This window comes from Hylobates moloch, unplaced genomic scaffold (genome assembly GCF_009828535.3).
Source record: "Hylobates moloch isolate HMO894 unplaced genomic scaffold, HMol_V3 SCAFFOLD_3, whole genome shotgun sequence".
Taxonomy (NCBI): Eukaryota; Metazoa; Chordata; class Mammalia; order Primates; family Hylobatidae; genus Hylobates; species Hylobates moloch.
This window is the reverse complement of record NW_026652278.1, coordinates 142919588-142934794: the sequence shown is the minus strand read 5'-3', so window position 1 is coordinate 142934794 and position 15207 is coordinate 142919588. Positions and strand designations below refer to the sequence as shown.

General features: G+C 42.9%; 1 long non-coding RNA gene across 1 annotated transcript in view; it reads right to left on the bottom strand.

Moving 5' to 3' along the window:
- LOC131383005 (uncharacterized) overlaps positions 1 to 14208 on the bottom strand; it is a 30081-nt gene extending 15873 nt beyond the window's left edge. Inside the window, exons 1-2 of the long non-coding RNA XR_009212656.1 lie at positions 14070 to 14208; positions 13539 to 13662 (exon numbers count right to left, since the gene is read on the bottom strand). This is a non-coding gene — a long non-coding RNA (uncharacterized LOC131383005). The remainder of the gene's footprint in view (positions 1 to 13538; positions 13663 to 14069) is intronic.
- Positions 14209 to 15207: the final 999 nt, after the last annotated feature.

Sequence of the window (15207 nt, the reverse complement as noted above, 5' to 3'; positions counted from 1 at the left end):
ATCTTGAAACTTCACGTGATTTCCCCCCATTCTTTTAATAATGTCCTTTCATATTTTAAAACATGACTTAACACTTATGTTAATTAAACTTTTTGCCAAAAACCTTTCATTAAAAGTGGTGACCCAGGAAGACACATCCTGTTTACCCTTTCTTTTCAAGTGCTGCAAGCACCCTACTGAGTAGCCCAGCTTACAAATCACAATGTGACCAGCTTTATAGTCCAAAGTGAAAGTCAACAGAACCTCAAATCTGCCTCTGATTCCAGGGTCAGTCTCACCTATAAAAGTGAGACACAGGTAACAACTGAAGCACAGGCTATAGGTTCTTTGGTGGGAGAAAAAAATTAGCTTGTGTCTGCCAAAATTTTATTGAAGCCCCTTGTGCTTATTTCCTTGATGGGAAAGTAATCTTCATACCATAAAATAAGACAATGAATTTTAAAGTGCCTGGAAGAGTCCTGGCTTATAGTAGGCCCTCAATAAATAGATGGAATTCTGATTTGAATCTGAAGTCTAGATAAAAACCTTTACCAATGAGTATGTTTCTGGTGGTTTAGAATGGGAGTGTATAAATTGTAATTCATGGGCCAAATCCAAACCAAAGCCTGGGGAGAAAAAAGAGAGAGAACAAGCATGACAGAATGCAACAGAAACTGTATGTGGCCCACAAAACCTAGAATATTTGCTGTCTGAGCCTTTACAAAGTCTGCCAACCCTTGGTTTTGGAGCAACCATGAAGGCAAATAATGACTTAGAGATCCAGTCCCAGAAAGAAATCAGGTAGCAAACTGAGACAGTATCAATGAGCTATTTTCACAGCAATGCTGCATAATAAACCATCCCAATTCTCCACGTCTTAAAATAACAATGTTCATACATCTGTGGGTCAGCTGGGCTCAGCTGAAGCGGCTCTGCTGATCTTGGCTGACTCGCTCCTGCATCTGTGGGTTGGATGAGGGAGTTAACATAGGCTACACTAGGCTGGGGAAGTTGGCTCTACACTGCAAGTTTGTGGGTCTGGCTAGCCAAGACATGCTCTTCTTGTGGCAGTGACAGAGGCCAAAAAAGAGTGGAAATACGTGACAGCTGTTAGGGACCTACCTAGACTTGGAACTAATAGATTGTCACGTACTTCCCCTGGATGCCACTGGTCAAAGCAAGCCACACATGGGAGCCCAAAGTGGAGCAGTGGGGAGGTATTCTCCTCCAGTAGAGGAGCTAAGATGGCAAAGATGTGAATAAGGGAGGGTGGAGAACCTGGGTCAATAATGTAAATTTAAACTCAATTCAATGCTTACTGAGCACCACACAGGCCAAGCATTCTTCTAGGTCCTGGGGATTTGTCAGCAAGCAAGACTGTTTATCGTCCTTGCCGTAGGAGCTTAATTCTAATGGGATGTGGAGGGGGTTTAATATTCCATGCTACCCCTTCTTGCTCATTTGGCTCTGGTTCACGGGGGGGGTTAGTTGTTGGCATATCTGTTGCTGGCCAGGAGGAATCATCTGGCCTTGACCAGCTTTCTGTCCCCCAGTATTCAGCACTGGGCTTTGGGCAAGGTAAGTGCTCAGTAATAAATGAATGAGTGAGTGAATGAAGTATTTTTTTTAATCTCCCTTTTTCAGGAATCACTGAATCCCTGTCAACTCATCTACTGGTGGAAAGGAGGAAAACAACAGAAATTCAGATCTCCAGATTAGCAGACAACGCAAGGCTGAGATGCAGAGCAAATGACAAGTGACAGTGAAACTGGATTTAAGAGAATTTGAATCATTTGGGCGAGAGAGCCCGCAGATGGCGCATGCTGTTCGGTGTGGAAAAATGGGTCATTGCTCCCAGAGCAATTACCATAGCCTAAAAGACCTGTGAGAAGAGCAGAGCATTTGTGCTGCAGGCTGATCAGGGAAGAATTAGGGGAGATTTGTAGGGACTCCAACGCTGTTACGACAGCACCCACGTGGCTCATGCTCACACAGGGTAATAAACCAAGCTCAAGAGAGAGTGCCGTGCCCAATGAGGTCTGTGGCCATGGCCTTCCCTGGATAAAATGAGGGCAGCCCCACCGCACAGCAGAGAACATTTGTTAAGGCTGGCCCGTGAGCACAGTGCTGCTGTCATCATGGTGCCGGAAAGCTAGAGTCTGTGGAAAACGCAGTGTGCTGAGGTGGCCCTGGGGTGGCCACAATTGCTCTGTACAGGAAGGTGGATATCTTCATTCTGGTCCCCGCTCTACTCCCTGAAAAAGGCTTCCTGACCTTAGTTTCTCTATCTGTGAAATAGGTACTGAGATACTTGCTCTGTTTAGGTTACAGGATTTTAGTGAGGATTGAGAGAACCAGCAAGTGCAAAAACAAACCAGAAACTGTCAGCCTTCAACCAAAATAAGGATGACTCAGGGAAGATGAGTAGGATTTGGTCTCATCTCAAGCAAGACAATGATGCTCTGGGTTTGGGGAAGGGATGGAATGTGTGAGGATAAAGAAATCTTCCGGATCATGAAAGAGACTGTTTTCAAAGGAGGATAAGTGTGGAAAATAAGTTACTCTTGAGGGTAATTAATTGAAACAGAGGGTGAATGAGTCCAAAATGCACCTACATCCCTTTCAAATTGAAAGGAACAGAGAGCTTAAGAAAAGAGGGAAGGGGCAAGGAAGCAAAGATCAATGTTAAAGAGGCAAACATACTCTTCTCTTTAAATGAGTGTGACCTCAGACATGGGGTTAGCACAGACAGGCGTGTCCCAGCCCCATAATTCTCTTTCTAACCTACTAGCTGTGTTTGCGCAGGCGCCTGCCATTGGGAAGTGCTCTGCGAGCTTTCCTGGGATTGCGCCTCATGAGCCATCTCCTGTCACTGCTTGTATTTCAAGCCTACCTCTTCCTCTCCCTGACCTGTGAGATGCTAAGAGGAGGAGGGATGGGGTGTCATGCAATATGGAAACCACTTTAAACATCCTCTGGGCTGATGGCAATAACAAAATTTATGTAATCCATGAAAGCACAGAATTGGGTAATAAAACTGGATAAATCATTTCTCTTTGTGAAGCAAATTCTCACCAACTGCCACCCAGATCATAACATATGAGGAGCACTGCTCTTCACCTGAATGCACCTGCCCCCACCAAAAATGAAGTGCCTTGATGCCTCTGAGGATTATGCAGATGTGGGCATTATTTATACATCTGCGTGATGCATCAAGTATCAGAAGGTGTCTCCAGGCATGAGTCACAAGGCCTCTAGAAGCAATGACTCTTCTATAGGGTTTTACATTATGGTGATTTTCCGTAAATCCTGCCAGAGCCACACAACAGGCCAAGAGCAATTAACATTAATTAAATGATCCCCATAAAGAGGTTGCCTCACTGACACATTGATAACCTCTAAATGCACTTAGCCTGCTACATTCTTCAGGGTGTTCCTTCAGCTGCTCCGGGGGCACTGGGCAGGCTCCTGCTGCCCTGGGCGGCTGCACACACACGTGGAACACCACTGTTCCTGCTGCGATGTGTGCATAAGAACTACCTGGAGATCATGCTAAAATGAGATTCTGATTCAGGAGGTCACAGATGGCACCTGGGATTCTGCATTTCTAACAAGCTCCTTGATGATGTTGACGCTGCTCATCCCCAGACCACACTTTGAGAAACAACATTGTACAAAGCCCCGGACACAGACCCGGGGAGTGCGGGAAGGGGGTGGCCTGGGTTGGGTACAGGAGAGCAACTCTAAACATCCAGTGTGTTGCTAATGTGCTGGCCTTTCCAGCCTGCTTTTGTTATCCCCTGGGAACTACCAGCGAAGAGAACTAAGCAAGCAGGACATTGTGCAGATGCTAGGGTTAACATCAAAGCTGATCAAAACCAGCTTCTGAGAAAAAAAAAGGAGTCCAGGAATAGCTCCACCCTCATCCCCTCTGCATTTTGCACCTGTCTTTTAGAGAAATCACCTGGGATTTTCTAGAGAAAGCCACACCCCACCATTATGAAGGACTTGGAGTTGGAGCTTTTTCCAAGATGGAAGGGTGGGCACCAGAAGACAACCTCTTTAGTGGCGCCAAGAACCCCTGTCCCTAGGCAGAGAGACACTTCTCTGTCTTTACACCGCAGGGCACGATGATGAAACTGGATCTAAAGGCTGGCACACGGCCAGTAATGAGGGCCTGGGTAGGGAGCTGGGAACTATAAAGGCCAAGAAATCAGTGTGTAGAGAGAGGAGGCAGGAAGAATGTGAGTAGTGGGTGCATCGGGAATGGGCAAAGGTCAAACATTTGAAAAATAGCCCGAGAAGCTTTGGCAGGGACTTCCTGACTGTGGAGTGGTGACAGCCGTGAGGAGGTGACCCAAGTGTGGCAGCCAGCAGAAGGAAAGAGCACTCGGTCAGGGCCGGGATGGGAAATTTACAGAAAATAGTACAGAGAGAAGTTAGGAAGCTACCAGGGCCCATCTCGGGGAGCAGATGTGAGTTTGTGGCAGCCCTATAAAATTGTAGGCCAATCAGTTGTAAAATTATATCACAATGTTATAAAGGTGTGGCTGCAAAAAGCATCAGTAACAACTGGGAGTGGAAGGTTTCCATTTTAATTCAGTAATGACATGGATGAAGTTAGAAATGTCTCATGAGTCCACAGAAAGGGGTTTGGATACTTTTCTTAAAGTAACCTTGTAGCATTTCCTGATCAAAAATAAATTCAAGCATGAAAATATTGGGGAAGGAAAAGGGGAACGTTCACTTTGGTGGATGAGATCTTAGAAAAAGAAGTCACAGGAGAAGCAGAGGAGAAGGCCCAGGGATTTTACACAGAGAATTCTTGGGATTCCTCAGAGGCTGGAGTCATCTGACCAAGAAATGTGCCCTTGGGTCTGTAGCCTTTTTCTTCTCTCTGACACCCTTCCTCCGTGGATTTTCAGTGCAACACAAGCCAAGTTGACTATTAATAGAGCAAGAACAATTTTACCAAGGGAGGTGGTGTTTAATTTAAAGAGACGTCAAAGAGTGAGGGGCAGATGGCTGGGCAGGCAGTGCTTCCCAATGACCTTGGTGAGCCCCTGACTCATCCCAAATTTTACAGATCCAGAAATGTGCTCTGATGAATGAGCCCTGAGTTGATCAAGCTTTAGTGAAAAAATGAGAAATGGATAAGCCAGGCGCCTGCTTATTAATTTCTAGTAGATCTATGGGTAGCTTGAGAAATGAGAACAGTTATCAGTTCAGGTGATAATTTCTGGAAAGGTGTTCAACTCAAGGGACTCAATTATATATCTCAAGATCACCAGCATGTGGAAGATCCCAAACCTTAAAGCTCGAACAGAAAAATAAACAAGTAATTCTCAAAACACTCCTTCCTCACGCCATAGTGAATGACCAATTCTTGTTTATCCCACTCTACCTTCCCATAAATTTAGTGCACCCCCCTCTCCTGCAAGCACAGCTTCACTCTTACTGGTTATTTGATTGATTTCCTAGGGCTGCCTTAACAAGGTACTACGATTCAGCGGCTTAAACCCAGAAGTGTAGGGCTGGGTGCGGTGGCTCATGACTGTAATCCCAGCACTTTGGGAGGCCGAGGCGGGCGGATCACGAGGTCAGGAGATGGAGACCATCCTAGCTAACACGGTGAAACCCCATCTCTACCAAAAATACAAAAAAATTAGCTGGGCCTGGTGGCGGGCGCCTGTAGTCCCAGCTACTCGGGAGGCTGAGGCAGGAGAATGGCGTGAACCCGGGAGATGGAGCTGGCAGTGAGCCGAAATCGCGCCACTGCATTCCAGCCTGGGTGACAGAGCGAGACTCCGTCTCAGAAAAACAAAACAAAACAAAACAAAACAAAACAAAACAAAAACACCAGAAGTGTATTCTTTTCTCACAGTCTGGAGGCCAGAAGTCCTAGGTCAAGGTGCCAGCAGGGCTGTGCTCCCTCCGAAACCCATAGGGTGTCACCCTTGCCTCTTCCTATCTTCTACTGGCTTGCTGTCAACCTTTGGCTTTCCTTGGCTTACAGCTACCAACTCCAATCTCTGCCTTCATTGTCACATGGCATTCTCCCTGTGTGTCTCAGTGTCTCTTCTCCTCTTATAAGGACATGAGAAGTCTATCCTACTCCAGTATTTCATCTTTTATCTATATCCATTATCCTCATCTTAACTAATTACATCTGCAACAACCTTATTTCCAAACAAGGTCACATTCTGAGGCACTGGGGGTTAGGACTTCAACTTTTTGGGGGGACATAATTCAACCCATAACATAACCATAACCATAACCATAACCGTAATGCCACAGTGTGGTTCAATTTCCAGGCTGGTGTTGAGATAACCATGGCTAAGTCCAGACCCTGGCTTTAAGGATTCCACACTCTATTGAAAGATATATATATGTGTGTGTGTGTGTGTGTGTATATATATATATATAATATATATAAAATATATATAGTAACATATACACATATATAGTAACATATATATACACACATACATATATACATATAATTATATTACACATAATGTGATATATGTAATGTAATCATTCATATACATATATATGAAAATTTAGTTGGCAATTTTCCCCTGGCTCCAGGAAAAATCCCCAGACCAATGAAACCACAAAAGCCCTGGTATGGATCCCAGCAGAATCAGTGTATATTTTAAGTTTCCCTGGTATAATGATTAATTGTATATCAACTTGACTGGGCCACAGGGTACTCAGCTACTTGGTCACACATTATTCTGAGTGTGTCTGTGTGGGTGTTTTGGGGTGAGATTAACACTCAAATCGATACACTGAGTGAAGCAGATTGCGCTCTCCAATATGAGTGGATTTCTTCCAGTTAGTGAAAAGCCTGAACAGAACAAAAAACCTGATCCTCCCCTGAATAAAGGGAATTCCTCCTGGCTGCCTATCGTCGAGCTGAGATGCTGGGTTTTTTTGTTTTTTTGTTTTTCCTGCCTTTGGACTTGAACTGAAACATTGGCTCTGTTTAGGGCTTGATCCTTCTGGCCTTTGGAATGGAACTACACCATCAGCTCTCCTGTGTCTCTAGCTTGCCTACTGCAGATTTTGGGACTTTTCAGCCTCCATAATTGCATGAGTCAATTCCTTATTATAAATATCTATCCTATATATTCTTTCATATATACATTCTGTTGGTTCTCTTTCTCTGGAGAAAACTCTTAACTAATACACCACGTGGTTCTAACATGCAACCAATGTTAAGAACCACTGACCCATAAATCACAGATAAGAGAATGATTAATTCTGTCTGCGGAGGTGACTTCACAAAAGCCATCGCATTTCAGGTGGGCCAGAAAAAACTTGAGTATCACATGCCTTGCCAAACAGATAGAGGCAGAGGAAAGGTATTAGCAAGAGAAACAAAGAAGACAGGGTGGGGACGAAGGAAGGAATAATTGGAGATGAAATGGATGGGTTGGGCCTGATTCTGCCTTGCTGCAAATGTCATGGTTAAATAATACAGGGAGCTACTGAAAAGTTACCCGAGGGAGAAATGTGCCATTACTGTATTTTAGAAAAAAAAAAATCTGAAAACTGTGTAGATGAGGGGAGAAAAGACTGAAAGTGAGAGGGAAATTTAGGACATCACTGTAAAAGCCTGTTATGGAATGAATGTTTGTATCTTCCCCAAACTCATATGTTGAAGCCCCAACCCCCAATGTGATGGGACTAGGAGGCAGGACTTTGAAAGATGACTAGGTTTAGCAGGGGTCAAGAAGGTGAATGGGGCCCTCATGATGGGATTAATGCCCCTATAAGAAGAGGAAGAGGTACCAGAACATCCTGTCTCCTCCATGTGAGGACACAGCTAGAAAGCAGCTGTCTGCAAGCCAGGAAGAAGGCCCTCACCAAGAACCAAGTCTTTCTGCGTCTTCGTCTTGGACCTCCCAGTCTCCAGAACTGTAGAAATAAATGTCTATTATTTAAACCTCCCATTCTATGGTATTTTGTTATAGTGACCTGAGCTAAGCAAAGCCCAAGCAAGAGATGGTGTGGTCCTGGACTAGCTAAAAGGTTTTTCTGTGTGTTTTAGAACTAGATTCAACAGGATTTTGGTGACTAGGCTTGGGAAATGAGGAGGAGAGGTCAAATGTATCTTCAAAGTTGTTAACATGAGTGACTGGGAAGATGGTTGTGTTAAGATTGGGAATACAGGAGGAGAAGCAGATTTTATGGAGAACATGATGAGTTCAGTTTTGGACACTTAACTCTGAGGTGCCGCCAAGTATTTGCTTAGACGTGTTCAGTCAGCTGATAAAAATAGATGAGTAAAAGCTCCCCAAGGCCCCCCCAGAAGCTGAGCAGATGCTGGCACATTCTTCCTGTACAGCCTGCAAAACTATGAGCAATTAAACCTCTTTTCTTATTAAATTACCCAGTCTCAGGTATTTCTTTATAGAAACACAAGAACGGCCTAGCACAAGTGTACTTACACAAAGCTAGATGGCATAGCCCACTACACTGGGGCTATATGAAATAGCCCATTGCTCCTAGGCTTCAAACCTATACAGCATGATACTGTACTGAATACTGTAGGCAGTGGCAACACCATGCTAAGTATTGGGTGTCTACATATACCTAAACATGGAAAAGCTACAGTAAGGGTACACTATAAAAAATTCAAAATGGTGCACCTGTATAGGGCATTTATACCATGAATGGAGCTTGCAGGACTGGAAGTTACTCTGAGTCAGTGAGTGAGTGGTGAGTGAATGTGAAGGCCTGGGACATTACTGCACACTACTGTAATCTTTATAAACTCTGTAGACGTAAGCTACATTACATTTATCTAGAAAATAATAAATTAACTTACAGCCTTCAATAATAAATTAACCTCAGCTTACTGTAACTTTTTTACTTTATAAATTTTAAAATTGTTAAAAACTTTTTGACTCTTTTGTAATAACACTTAAAACACGAACACATTGTACCAATGTCTGAGAAACATATTTTCTTTATATCCTATTTTAAAAGCATTTTTCTATTTTTAAAATTACGTAAATTTTTTACATTTTAAACTTTATTGTTAAAAACTAAGATACAAACACAGACTAGCTTAGGCCTACATAGAGTAAGGACAATGAATCTCACTGTCTTCCACCTCCACATCTTGTCCCACTGGAAGGTCTTCAGGGGCAGCATGGAGCTGTCATCACCTATGCTAACAATGCCTTCTTCTAGAATAGCTCCTGAAGTAACTGCCTGAGGCTATTTTGCAGCTAACTTTTTTCTAAGTAGAAGGAGTACACCCTAAAATAACAATTAAAAGTATAGTGTAGTAAATATATAAACCAGTAACATAGTTTATTATCATGATCAAGTATTGCATATGCTAGACTTTCATGTGGCTGGCAGCACAGCAGGTTTGTTTACACTAGCATCACCACAAACAGGTGATTAATGCGTTGTGCTATGACTTTCCCATGGCTACAACCTCTCTAGGTGATGGGAACGTTTTAGCTTCATTATAATCTTATGGGACCACCATTCTATATGTGGTCTGTTGACATAAACGTTGTTATGTAGTATATGACTGTATATTCGTCCCACGGAGGTCAAAGGGGAGGGACTTAAAATATTTGCCAAGAATAATATAATCTAAAATTTAAAAAATGATTGATTTTGTCAAGTGTTTCAAAGATGTCCAGTAATTAGAGGGAGGGGAAGGGAGGGGAAGGGAGGGTAGGGGAGGGGAGGGGGAAACGGGGATAGCCTTGACTATCCCTGGAGTAAGTGATGAATAATCTAAAACATTATATTTTATTTTAAAACAATTATAAATATATCATAGAGCAGAAGGAAAGGTTAACATAAATTTTAAAGATTAAGGGGAGAATTCAAGGAAAAGTATTTTCAGGTACATTTAGAACTAGAGCCCAGCAGCACGCATCCTTCTCTTCTGCCACTAGGGGCACTGTGCTGGGAAAGTCTGAGGCACCTTCCTGAGAAGATGCTCAGAAACAGCTGAAGAAACTACCCTGTGAGCCTGAGCCTAAATACCAACCCAGGAATTTACAACAATCTTGGTCATCCAGCGACTTTTTTTTTCTTTTTAGAAAAGGGAAATTGTTGAAGGAAATTTAGGATTTTGCAGGAGTCATGAATCTTACTGGTTCCCAGGATTTCTTTTATTTCTTTAGAGGGAAATTATTCGGTGGTACAAAACACCTTTTAACAATAAGCCTATAAAGGAAAAGAAACATCCTCCCATTTGGCTAACTGAGAATTCAGATAAGTGGCACTCTGTTCCTCTTGTCAAGTCATTCCAGTGATTGTTTGATCAGTAGTGACCTAGTATACTTTGTCTAAAAATAAAGCATATCCTCATTCCCTGGGATAGGCTATATTTTTGAAATTTTTGAAAATGGGCCACTACCATTTCAAGACCTTTTTCTCTACAAAATATATGTGGTTCCTTAACTTGTCACTTCTTTAAGAGAAAACCCAGAGCATCCACACGGCCCCTGTGGACAGTAGTCATCAGGACCTCCGTTTCCTCAATGAATTGGGCTAGATGATCTCTACAGTTCTGTCTCCAAAGGTCTCAGAGTCTCTAAAAGAATTGCCAGAACCAATGCTCTGCCTCACTTGCTATAATAGTTCATTACATTGATGGCCCCCAGTGAAACACCCCTCCTGATATACACACCTCCTGGAAGTCAGGACCTCATGTACTCCAGTCTGGGTTGGGAATGTGACTTGCTTTAACCAAGAGAGTGCAGTGGAAGTGATGTTGCACCTGTTTCAGGACTCAGCCTTAATAAGACCTGGCAACTCCTACTTCTGCATTCTTAGGAGCCCTGAGGTGCTATAGAAGATGTCCAGCCTGTCTGCTGGAGAGATCATTTGGAGAAGTCCAGGCCCCTGAGTTCTCAAGACGAGAGAGAGAGAGAAAGAGAGAGAGTGAGGTCCAGCCATGCCAGCATTCCCGCTGAGTCTAGGCCACAGCTGTCCAGCTAGCTAAATGCAGTCATATGAGTGACCATTGGCAAGGCCAGCAAAAGAACCACCAAGTTGAGCTCAGCTCTAATTGCAGAATCATGAGCAAATAAACTGGTTATTGTTTTAGGTCACTAAGTTTTGGGATGGTTTGTTACACAGAAAATAGATAGCCAAAAAAGAAATACAAGTATGATTCTATAAAACAGAAGTTGCAAGGATTGTACTATATGTCAAAGTCTGACCCTTTTCCTTGTGGGGATGATAAAAGGTGGTATAGCTAATTTACTCCCAACCTATAACTGTATTAATCATCTTTTTATTCTGTATTTTTGATGTTTTGATATCTCGGGGCCTTGCTGACCCTGGAGGGACTGCTCCTCCCAGGGACAGCCATGCCTAGAGAGAGTAAATATGGGAACTTCCTTTTCAAATGCAGATCAACCAATCGGAGCCTACACCCCCAACCACCCCCTTTATTAGGCTCTCACACTCTGGGTCACTGTCCACCTGCCCTAATCACCCCAGAGCCAGGAGCCAAGCAACTAGAGACAGCTCCTGTGCCCCGGAGCCACTAAAACGGTTCAAACCAGCTAGTCCTAAGCCTGCTTACCCTGCGTGCCTGTTCCTTAACGGAAACTACAATAAATACTCTCGCCCACATCTTCCCCTCTCCCTCTGCCTCCTGACTGATCCCAGTGCTTCTCCAGGTGGCCCTCCATGGTGTGGTGTGCCCTTCCCCTTGGGATCTGTAAGTGTAACAAACTATCTTTTCAATGGCCAGTTCTTCCCTCATATGTTAGCCTTGTCATTCCTGAATTATAATAGAATCTACATTTTTAAAAAATAACCTTTGATTATAATTAAGTGGGCAAATCCATAGCCAATGTGACTCTCACAGGTAACTAAGATGGTCTAGGCGGAGGTGACTGGGAAGAACCAGAACATTGTGCCACTAAAAATAACAACTATTATTTTTTAACGTTCCCCATTGATCCTCTAGATAACTCCAGGAGGTGGATTTTATTGTCCCCAATCATCCAGAAGGGAAAATTAGGGCTTAGATTAAATAATATGCCACTAGCAAGTGGCAGAACTAGGATTCCAACCCAGTTTTCCTCTGATCCAAAACCAGAACTCTTTTCCTAAGCTGTCCCAAGGAATGAGTTTTCTATTTTTAATCACCTTTTTCTGATTATAAAAGTAATAATTCTCATTGACAATTTGAAATATAAAGAAGAAATGTAAAATCACTCATTTAAGTACTCAGAGATAACCACTGTCAACATTTTGGTGTGTGTCTTTCCAGTCTTTCTTCCATGCATATTGTACAGATTTTACAAAACTTAGATTAAACTCACAATCTCTTATCACCTACTTTTAAATCTATCAGTAGATTGTGAGCATTTTACCATGCCATTAAATGTTCTCCTAAGATAGGAACTTTAATGGCTAAATTTTAGTTTCCCTGTTTATAAATACAAGAGCCATTTATTAATCCTCCATTTGTTATCATGTAAATTATTTATAATATTTTGCTACTGAAAGTGCTTTGATGAGCATCATCATCTGTCCTGATACATAATATTTTGTGAGCATCTCTGATTAAAACTTTAGGATAAATTCCTCAATGTAGAATTGCTAAGTCAAAGGATATGCATTTTTGTTTGTTTTTTGTTTGTTTTTTTGTTTTAACTGAGACAGAGTCTCACTCTATTGCCCAGGCTGGAGTGCAGTGGTGTGATCTCAGCTCACTGCAGCCTCCGCCTCCCAGGTTCAAGCGATTCTCATGCCTCAGCCTCCTGAGTAGCTGGGATTACAGGTGCTCACCACCACACCCAGCTAATTTTTGGATGTTTGGTAGAGGCAGGGTTTCACCATGCTGGCCAGGCTGATCGTGAACTCCTGACCTCAAGTGATCCACCCGCCTCAGCCTCCCAAAGTGCTGGGATTACAGGTGTGAGCCACCACACCTGGCCCTGGATATGCACGTTTTTAAGACTTCTGTTACTTGTTTGTCAAATTTCCCTCCAAATATGTGGTACCTGTTTCCACTTATCCCAGAGTTCTTTGTTTTTAACATAATATGACTTCCTTCTAGGGACTGCTCTGTGTATAGTTTTGCATGTGTGTATGATTGAAACACACACAGGGTCCTTTCCACACTCAGTTCAAGCAGAGTGTAGTCTTTGATTAATATCTATAGTTGGTAAATAGAGAGGCCCCTTAGACTTGAAATCTCTATTCCAAAAGAGAACTCGGTTTCCCAAAAGGGCTCACTAGCCTGGCAGTGGAGTAACTATTGTTATTCAGTCATACAGAATTATGACACATGACTGCCTATATTGCTTAAATAACAGTTGTATGTGCACTCCTCCAAGTATATTCAGATTATGTGTACTGTAGCTGTGTACAGTAAGTTCGGAGGGAAGGCCAGTAAGCAATGCATCCCATTTCCACAAAGGAAGGGTGTCTGGAAGAGGTGGCATTTTAACTGATTCTAAAGAACTGAAGAGATTCACAGAGTCCCAGAATGCAAATAGAAGGCTGTATCACTCCCCCTACATCTATAGGCAAAGGAATATGCTACTTACCTGGTATGACCTAAAGTGTCTCCCAAACAGACTCGTTCTCCCAAATATCACTGCCGACACACACCAGGCCTTCTGTGCCCTAAATTCTAAGTAGTAACACCTTGGCCTTCAAACTGAAAGTTGCCTGTTAAGATTCAAATAGATGAGTCAGAAGGGCACACCTTACACCATTAGCTGCATTAACAAGTTAACTCAAATGAGCTTATCAAACAGCTGGAGTTCCCTACAGAAGCCCCAAGAAAATGAGATCAGAGTATGCGGTATTACTACTCAGTGTCCAAAGTCAAGGTAGAGTGAGAAAGAAGTTTCCTGGATGACCATGGAGAGAAGGACAGCTCTGGTGCAAAAGAGACAACATAGAGTGTTTTTGAGGACCCTGAAGAGAGTTTTCAGTGTGGTTCGGGCAATTAGTTGGACTTGTTGGACTGAAACTTTGATCCCATTCCCTGCTGATAACCACACTAGTTTGTAGCTTCCATTTTCTGCCAACGACAGAACTTCCAGCAAACAAATTATTCTAGGTGGACACACCTTTTTCTTCTTCCTCCCACAGGTATATACAGGTAAGTATCTGAGGCAGGCTCTGCAAAGATCAGGTCACATCTGTTAACAAGGCACTGGTTATATCAATGGCAACTCTGAGACGATTTCTCTGTGCTGAAGTAAGGCACTAAATATAATAGCTTCTTAACTGGCACATTGTTATCAGTATTATTATGGCTTCTCTTCATGCCTGTCACTGGATTATGGTAATTTTTTTTAGTCATAGGTTTTAATCGGAGTTGAAGTCTCTGAGTTACTGACAGCTTGGGAGAGCTGTAAATGCTCTAAGATTGACTTCCCACTGTCACAAAATCATAACACAAGCAAAAAGTAGAGGTTCTCTCAAGCCTCCTCATGCCAATTAGAAACAAAGCAACTTTCTAAACAGCAGGCTTCTTTTCCAGCAGGCTTCACAGCAAAGGAGAGGGAGGCAGAAGGCACCTACCTCTCTCCTCGTCCTTCCTCTGAGGTTCAGTGCAAGAAACAATGACCCTGGCAAAGACAATAAGAGAAGCAGATACTGCAATTTAGCTAATGGTGTCTACAGGAAGCTAGAAATCATTCCTTTGACATGCTGTGATACTGAAACAGCATCAGGCCTTGGTGAGTTCTCCTAGCCTTGCAGCAGCTGCTCACAGACATTGACTATGGTCACTTATTTGAATAACCACAATAGAGCTGGGAAAATGAGTCATGTTAACTATCCCCTTTGGAGGTTATGAAACAGAGGCAGTGGCACCTCTGGCCTTGTCTTCTTGTCACCATGGAAGTTCCTTCCTGACCAAATGCGAACCCCAGCTGGGAGGCATCTAGGATTAGGCCAAGTGTTAGAGATTACTAAATCTCTTTTCTGTCACCATGGAGAAGTTGTATGAGACCACAGTACCAATCTCAGATAAACCCCAGCTATTTTTTCATTTTGCCTTCGGGGTCCTTCTACTTCTTCCATTTGCAAGCCTTTCCCGCTTTCTAGTACCATCATCCTTAGGCCTCCCATGACCAGAATAGACCATTCTGGCATCTAACTTAAGTTAGTCCTTTACATCCATCCAAATCCTTATTTGCCTGAGGTCCTGTTCTCAATTTAACAGGATTGAAAACTCAAGTAATTATCACAGAATGAGAT